Below are 9,204 nucleotides of genomic sequence, written 5' to 3' on the forward strand. Positions count from 1 at the left end.
CCCGCCAGTCAACAGTCGTCATCAGAGCTGCCCGCCAGTCAACAGTCGTCATGAGAGCTGCCCGCCAGTCAACAGTCGTCATCAGAGCTGCCCGCCAGTCAACAGTCGTCATCAGAGCTGCCCGCCAGTCAACAGTCGTCATCAGAGCTGCCCGCCAGTCAACAGTCGTCATCAGAGCTGCCCGCCAGTCAACAGTCGTCGGAGCTGCCCGCCAGTCAACAGTCGCCGGAGTGGCCAGACTGCGCTGAACTGCCGGAGTGGCCAGACTGCGCTGAACTGCCGGAGTGGCCAGACTGCGCTGAACTGCCGGAGTGGCCAGACTGCGCTGAACTGCCGGAGTGGCCAGACTGCCCTGAACTGCCGGAGTGGCCAGACTGCCCTGAACTGCCGGAGTGGCCAGACTGCCCTGAACTGCCGGAGTGGCCAGACTGCCCTGAACTGCCGCAGTTGCCAGACTGCCCTGACTGTCCCGAGTTGCCAGACTGCCCCGACTGTCCCGAGTGGCCAGACTGCCCAGACTGTCCTGAGTTGCCAGACTGCCCAGACTGTCCCGAGTTGCCAGACTGCCCAGACTGTCCCGAGTTGCCAGACTGCCCAGACTGTCCCGAGTTGCCAGACTGCCCAGACTGTCCCGAGTTGCCCGAACTGCCAGACTGGCTCCCGGCGATGCCAGAGTGGCCCGACTGCCCCCCGGCGATGCCAGAGTGGCCCGACTGCCCCCCGGCGATGCCAGAGTGGCCCGACTGCCCCCCGGCGATGCCAGAGTGGCCCGACAGCCTGGAACGGCCGGAACCAGAGCCACCTCCAGATATTGGTTGGGTTGGGGAGGGGGGGTGTAGCACAGTGCCGTCGTTGACGGCAGCCACCCTCCCTTCCCTCCCTTTAGTAGAGGAGAATTTTGGTTTTGTTGTTTGGGGTTGTTTTTTTTTGTTGTTGTTTTTTTAAGGTGCTTCCGAGGTTAGCACCTTTAAGAGGGGGGTACTGTCACGTCCTGGCCAGTATAAGGGTTAATTAGTATTGTAGTTTGGTCAGGACGTGGCAGAGGGTATTCGTTTTATGTGGTTCGGGGTGGTGTGTTTGTTAAAGGGGTGTTTGATTTAGTATTTCTGCGTTTTGGTTTATGTTTAGGTATTTCTATGTTTAGTCTAGTGTGTCTGGTTCTATGTTGAGTTAATTGGGGTTGGACTTCCAATTGAAGGCAGCTGTTTGGTGTTGCCTTTGATTGGAAGTCCTATATTAGTTGGGTGTGTTTGTCTTGTATTTTGTGGGAGATTGTTCTGTGTTGAGCTTTATGCTTTGCCAGACTGTTTGTTGTTCGTTCGTTCTAGTTCTTTGTTATTTTGGTGTTCATTTTGTATTTATTAAAAAGCAAGATGAGCATACACATACCTGCTGCGTTTTGGTCCATTTCTACCGACGACAAGCGTGACAGTCTTGTCGCCACCTCCCTCCAGGTGCCGCCCATCTTCCCCATTATCCCCAGTGTATTTATACCTGTGTTCTCGGTTTGTCTGTTGCCAGTTTGTCTTGTCTCGTCAAGCTTACCAGCATTTTTAACGTACTCCTCTTTTTTTTGCAGTACCTGTTTTCTAGTTTTCCCGGTTTTGACCATTCTGCCTGCCCTGAACCTGAGTCTCTCTGCCGTTCTGTACCTTGTGACACTGCCCTGGATTACTGACCTCTGCCTGCCCTTGACCTGTCGTTTGCCTGCCACCTGTTTTTTTAATAAACTTTTGTTACTTCAAACTGTCTGCATCTGGGTCTTCTCCTGAGCTGGCCCTGATGGACCCAGCAGACTCGGACCAGCTCCGCAAAGCCGTCTCCTCCCAATGAGTCACCATTGGAAGGCACGAGGAGTTACTTCGGGGTCTTATGTATGGGTTCCAGATCTTTGCCGAACGCCATGACCTCGCGTTGAACATGTTGCTGGAGCAATTTCGTGGGTTGTCTGTCTGGCAGCCTACCACGACCATAACCTCCCAGCCCCGTCCCAGCGTTCTGCCCTGGTCCTCAAGTTACACCCCTGCGCCTTCTTCTCCCATCATCTTAACACCACGGAGAGGAATTACAATGTGGGGAATAGTGAGACAGAACTGCCCCCACGCCTACCTCGGAAGTGTCCACCTCCACCACAAAGTATATTGTGGGATCTGGATGTTAAATCACTGGGGTGGAGGTGAAACGACCCTTGAGAAGACAGAAGGCCTCGTCGGCTTCTAGACCCCACACCAACCTACGGAGACCTCCCTTAAGGAGAGAGGTGAGAGGAGCGGCAACAGAGCTGAAATTCCTGATGATACAACGGTAGAAGTTGGCAAACCCCCAAAACCGGTGTAACCCTTAATGGTGGTTGGGACTGGCCATGACCTGACTGCATCTACCTTCTTGTCGTCCTTCTTCAGTTCCTGCGGCCTGATTTGGTAACCCAAGAAGGAAACAGCCTTCTGATGGAATTGACACTTCTCAGCCTTGACGAACAGGTGATTAGCCAGGAGGCGTTCCAGGACTGCTCGAACATGGGTGATGTGATCTTCAAGGTTGACCGAGTAGATCAAGATGTCATTGATGTATACGATCACCTGGCGTCCGAGTATGTCCCTGAACACCTCATTAACGAATGCCTGGAACACTGACGGAGCATTGGCTAAGCCAAAGGGCATCACCAAGTATTCGTAGTGACCAGACATCGTGCTGAACGCCGTCTTCCACTCATCCCCCTCCCGGATGAGGATGAGATTGTAGGCACTCCACAGGTCCAGTTTGGTGAAGAACCAAGCCCCGCAGAGCTGTTCAATGGCCGACGGCACCAACAGGAGATTTTATTTGATTTTATTAGGATCTCTTTTAGTCCTCATTTGGACTAATCTTCCAAGAGTCCTTAAACATTAAAATACAATTTATAATACGAACACATTTTCACATATACAGTGAGGGAAAAAAGTATTTGATCCCCTGCTGATTTTGTACGTTTGCCCACTGACAAAGAAATGATCAGTCTATAATTTTAATGGTAGGTTTATTTGAACAGTGAGAGACAGAATAACAACAAAAAGATCCAGAAAAACACGTCAAAAATGTTATAAATTGATTTGCATTTTAATGAGGGAAATAAGTATTTGACCCCCACTCAATCAGAAAGATTTCTGGCTCCCAGGTGTCTTTTATACAGGTAACGAGCTGAGATTAGGAGCATACTTTTAAAGGGAGTGCTCCTAATCTCAGTTTGTTACCTGTATAAAAGACACCTGTCCACAGAAGCAATTAATCAATCAGATTCCAAACTCTCCACCATGGCCAAGACCAAAGAGCCCTCCAAGGATGTCAGGGACAAGATTGTAGACCTACACAAGGCTGGAATGGGCTACAAGACCATCGCCAAGCAGCATGGAAGAAACACAAAAGAACTGTCAATCTCCCTCGGCCTGGGGCTCCATGCAAGATCTCACCTCGTGGAGTTGCAATGATCATGAGAACGGTGAGGAATCAGCCCAGAATTACACGGGAGGATCTTGTCAATGATCTCAAGGCAGCTGGGACCATAGTCACCAAGAAAACAATTGGTAACACACTATGCCGTGAAGGACTGAAATCCTGCAGTGCCCGCAAGGTCCCCCTGCTCAAGAAAGCACATATACATGCCCGTCTGAAGTTTTCCAATGAACATCTGAATGATTCAGAGGACAACTGGGTGAAAGTGTTGTGGTCAGATGAGACCAAAATAGAGCTCTTTGGCATCAACTCAACTTGCCGTGTTTGGAGGAGGAGGAATGCTGCCTATGACTCCCAAGAATACCATCCCCACCGTCAAACATGGAGGTGGAAACATTATGCTTTGGGGGTGTTTTTCTGCTAAGGGGACAGGACATCTTCACTGCATCAAAGGGACGATGGACGGGCCCATGTACCGTCAAATCTTGGGTGAGAACCTCCTTCCCTCAGCCAGGGCATTGAAAATGAGTCGTGGATGGGTATTCCAGCATGACAATGACCCAAAACACACGGCCAAGGCAACAAAGGAGTGGCTCAAGAAGAAGCACATTAAGGTCCTGGAGTGGCCTAGCCAGTCTCCAGACCTTAATCCCATAGAAAATCTGTGGAGGGAGCTGAAGCTTCGAGTTGGCAAACGTCAGCCTCGAAACCTTAATGACTTGGAGAAGATCTGAAAAGAGGAGTGGGACAAAATCCCTCCTGAGATGTGTGCAAACCTGGTGGCCAACTACAAGAAACGTCTGACCTCTGTGATTGCCAACAAGGGTTTTGCCACCAAGTACTAAGTCATGTTTTGCAGAGGGGTCAAATACTTATTTCCCTCATTAAAATGCAAATCATTTTGTAACATTTTTGACATGCGTTTTTCTGGATTTTTTTGTTGTTATTCTGTCTCTCACTGTTCAAATAAACCTACCATTAAAATTATAGACTGATCATTTCTTTGTCAGCCGGCAAACGTACAAAATCAGCAGGGGATGAAATAATTTTTTCCCTCACTGTAACACACTGTTACAAACAGACATAATACATTAACATATTGACCAGATAAACACTAACAGTCTAAAAAGATTGTTTCTTCATTTACCAATCTACCATGGTCCAGCACAACTTTCCTGGGGTACCGATACTTTGTGGTAATTTCATTGAGTCCTCTGTAATCAATGCAAGGACGTAATCCTCCATCCTTCTTGGCCACGAAGAAGAAACTAGCCAACGTGGGAGAACTGGACGTGCGGATGAAACCCTGTTGGAGCGCCTCTTGAATGTAATTCTCCATGGCCTGTTTCTCAGCCACAGACAGAGTGTAGATGCGTCTGCGAGGTGTTGCATCGGCAAGCAGGTCGATGGCACAGTCCCAGGGGTGATGAAGAGGGAGACAGGTGGCGCAGGTTTTGGAGAATACCTCCCGCAGGTCCTGGTATACCTCCGAGATGTTGGGCTGAAGGGCAACCACAGCACTCACAACCGACGTGGAACCGCAGGGAACAGGGAAGCAGGTCCTCTGGCATTCAGGTGACCAGTCTATGATTCTCATCCTCAACCATGAAATGGTGGGGTTATTGCGTTGAAGTCAAGGGAGGCCGAGGATGATCTTGTGACCTGGTGCACTGGTGATGAAGAAGGGGATGTTCTCCTGATGATTGGACTCCACGGTGAGGGTGAGTGGTTGACTGATGTGTGTAATGGTTCCGGATCCTAATGGCAATCGAGGCTTTGAACCGGAAAAGGAGAGGAGAGCGGGTATGAGGTAATATTGAGAGAGGAGGCAAGGGTCTGATCCATAAAGTTCCCCGTGGCACCGGAAACAGTCAACCAATGTGATGCGCACCAAAAGAGCCTAGCAGGAAGTGATGAAGATGGAATACTCACTCCTGTCCCAGGGAATGGAAGATCACGTGACCGTCCCTCTGTTCTAGGGAATCCTGGATTTGAAAGTGCCGGACACCACTGGAGCTTGTGCCCTCCTTGTACACAGTATAGACAGAGCCTCAGTTGTATCCATCTGCAGCGCTCCACCGCGGGGAGGCATGTGACCACTACCTCCATGGGTTCAGGCTCTGATCCTGAGTGTTCGCCGAAGGAGGGAGAGAAGTGATGAGAATGCCGGCGCTCCCGGAGAAGGTTATCTAGACGGATGACCATCGTAATGAGCGCATCCATGGTCAGGTTGTCGTCTCGACAGGCCAAATCCGTCTGGACCTCCTCACGCAGCCCTCTTCCAAATAGCGTATGAAGCGCCGGTTCATTCCATCCACTGGATGCTGCTACTGTCCAGAAGGTGAGTGCGTACTCAGCAGCCATCTTATCCCCCTGCCATACTTGAAGTAGAAGTAGACCTTCACCTCCCTCTCTGCCCTACGGGGGATGATCGAAGATACATTTAACAGACCCATGAACCCCTCATAGGAATCTAGCTCCTCCTCGCCTCCCTCCCAGATGGCCTTAGCCCATTCCAATGCCCTCCCCGTCAGCAGAGAAATAACCGTGGCAACCTTAGAGCTTTCGGTGGTGGGAGCTCCCATCTGGTGTGTAAAATAGAGGGAGTACTGAAGTAGGAAGCCACGGCGTTTGGATGGGGTACAATCATATTTCTCTGGCAGGGATAAACGGGTATCGCTGACCTGAGCGGGTTGCTGAATAGGCTGTTGTGCTGGCTCGCTGGGTAGGCTGGTTCTAGAGTATCCTCCGCTTGTAGGATGCAGCGCCTCCCGGGCATGTTCAAGACGCTGCAAACTGCCTCTTCCATGGCCGGCCCAGTTGTGCCAGTTGGTCATAGTGTTGACGCAGAAGGTAATCTTGTTCGTCGACCGTGTGAGAGATATCCGATTTTCCTGCTGCTTCCATTGTTTGAGTTGGTATTCTGTAATGAAGCCGCTGTGAGTCGAGAAACAGGTGCAGGTGAAACGTTTAATAAAACAACAACCAAGTAATTAGACAACAGAGGCGGAATACATGAACACAGGAATAATACCAACTGAGGAATGAATGGAGGGAGGGACCTATAAAGGGGAGGTAATGAGGACGGTAATGAAGTCCAGGTGTGAATCATGATGATGAGTGCCAGGTGTGCGTAATGATGAATTCCAGGATCGGTGGTTAGTATTCTGGCGATGTTGCCCGCCGGAGTAGACGTGACAGGTGCACATATTTCTCTGACACTATTCTATGGTCAGTTTTATCCTGGAGGGTAACTCCTACACTGGAGTTGCTTACCAAGAAGAGAGTGAATATTCCTGAGTAGCCGTATTACAGTTTTGACTTAAATCAGCTTTATAGTCTATGGCAAGACTCGACAATGGCTGTGTAGCAATAATCAACAACCAACTTGACAGAGCTTGAATAATTTTTTTAACAATAATGTACAAATATTGAGCAATCCAAGTGTGTAAAGCTCTTAGAGACATACCCATAAAGACTAATTGTTACATGTATTGACTCAGGGGTGTGAATACTTATATGAATTAGATATTTTTGTATTTCATTTTCAATTAATTTGCTAAAATTTCTAAAATATGTTTACACTTTGTCATTACTGTGTATTGTGTGTAGATGGTTGAGATAAAAAATTTTCCAATTTAATCCATTTTGAATTTTGTCTGTAACACAACAAAATGTTGACTAAGTCAAGTGGTATGGATACTTTGTTCAGGCACTGTTTCATGTAAGATCTTTGCACATTAAAATAACTTAATGTCATAAACATTTAGTCTGCATGGTGTGAATGTTCTCTCCACCCACAAACACGTCAAGTAAATATCTTGTCTAATAACAGTGGCATCGGTGCCAGAATAAAGCTGCGTTGGCAGATATACCAAACAATAAACCTTGGCTGCAGTGAAGACGAGAGCACAGTCCAAGAAATGAAAAGGCCTTGATGGGGTTCTTCCAGATGGTCAGAGCCCTGCTCAACTAGTGCATGCCTATGGAGGTTCTTGCACTGATGTGCTGGGTGGACTCTGCACCACAAACAAACAGGGTGTGTTCAGCAAGGTAAAATGTTCTGAACATTGCTGATAGAAATGTATTGAATAGAGCTGACATGATTCCATATTCTACCTGACAGACAGTCATATCCGTTTTTCACAATACATTTCTATCTAGACGTTTCACTCTATTGAGCAGTAGTTTAGCTGCACCATATTAGACACAACACACATTTAAACGACTATTTGAACTTAGAGTTTTGAAAACAGAAGAGGTGATCAACATTGAAGAATGTGAAATGCCTGACTTGAAAGAAGAACTTGCTCAGTTACATGTATTAAAATTAATTCGAACCAACGTCTCTGCTGATGGTGACTCCTTTACAAGTTCCGTGAGCTGTCTTTTAGAAAGATATACAAACTGTAATGTAAAGGATTAATCAGGCCAGGTCCTTGCTATTCTTCTTCCATAGATGAGACCAAAAAATGCTGCCCTTGCAAAAATAGAATCGTCCCAGTAAACGAAATTACGCTGAAAAGATGTCTAAAACACGTATTTTCCAGACGTTGAAGTTAGGCTCAACTTAGGTTCTGAATGAAAGTTGAAAAGGTATTTTCCATATGTTTAAAATACATATTTTACAGAACTTGAAAAGGCACATTTTCCAGAAGTTGAAAAATACGTATTTTCCGGACCTTGAAATCAGGTTTATTTTCGGTTCTGAATTAAAGTTGAAATATGTATTTTCTGGATGTTGAAATCAGGCTCATTTTTGGTTATGAATAAAAGTTCAAAATAAGTAATATATAGACATCTATGTTTGGGCCAAATCAAGGCTGGTCCAGAAAGAACAAAATCTGAACCAAATGTAGAAGTCTGTGATTGGTTCAGATTTGGTCCGGACCAGACCAAAAACCAATGTCTGTGGATGTGGAAATCAAGGCTGGTCTGGAACTTCACCAAAAAAATATTTTCAAAATGCATTGAGGTCGGTCTGTGCTTACTGAGATGTAGCCTACAGTGTTGCCCAAAATAGAATTTTATGAATGTCCAAGCCTACCGTTTGTAAAACACCAAAAAACGACGTCCAGACAGGACCAAAAAAAGACGTCCAAAAGACGTTGGCTCATTCGTACTGGGCTGTAGCCTACCGTGTCACCCTGCAATGGGATTTTATGAATGCCCATCCATGTGGTAGGCCCAGCGTTTGTAAAACAGGCCGTTACATTGGCTTTATTAATCCTGATTACTGTGACAAATCAATTTGGCTATTTAAGCTCTGAATATCAGCTAACCAACTTCATCAGGCGTCATCATGAGCCTATTTGCAATGTGTTTACACAGCGGGAAATCCAAAAGTAGTATATTTTTCGCTATGATCAGCTTACCACTGATCATGACAATGAGGTGAAACTCCTGGACAACAGTTGTTATTGTCAATTCCATATTGTCCATTTTACTTTGAACTGTCCTGTTTTTAGGATATGTTTGTTAACATGACAGCACATTTTTTTATTTGATTGAGCGCTATTTAAGTTAGCCTATTTGAAACCTGCATGATGTAAAAAGTGTCCCTCTTGTCATACAATTTGTTTCCAGCCAGTAGGCTACAGAAAAGGCCACATACTTTTTCTACCATGTCCTATATCTGCTACATGATTTATGTTAGATCATTTTTTTTAATGGAAAGTTGGCTTCTCTCCAAAAGAACCCTGGAGAGGCGCGCCCGGAATGGACAAGCAAAATATGTTGTGCCCCTGCCTTTGACAAAGTTGGCACTGGTTATCA

The sequence above is a fragment of the Salmo salar genome, chromosome 02 (assembly GCF_965601325.2).
Source record: "Salmo salar chromosome 02, fSalSal1, whole genome shotgun sequence".
NCBI classification, from domain to species: Eukaryota; Metazoa; Chordata; class Actinopteri; order Salmoniformes; family Salmonidae; genus Salmo; species Salmo salar.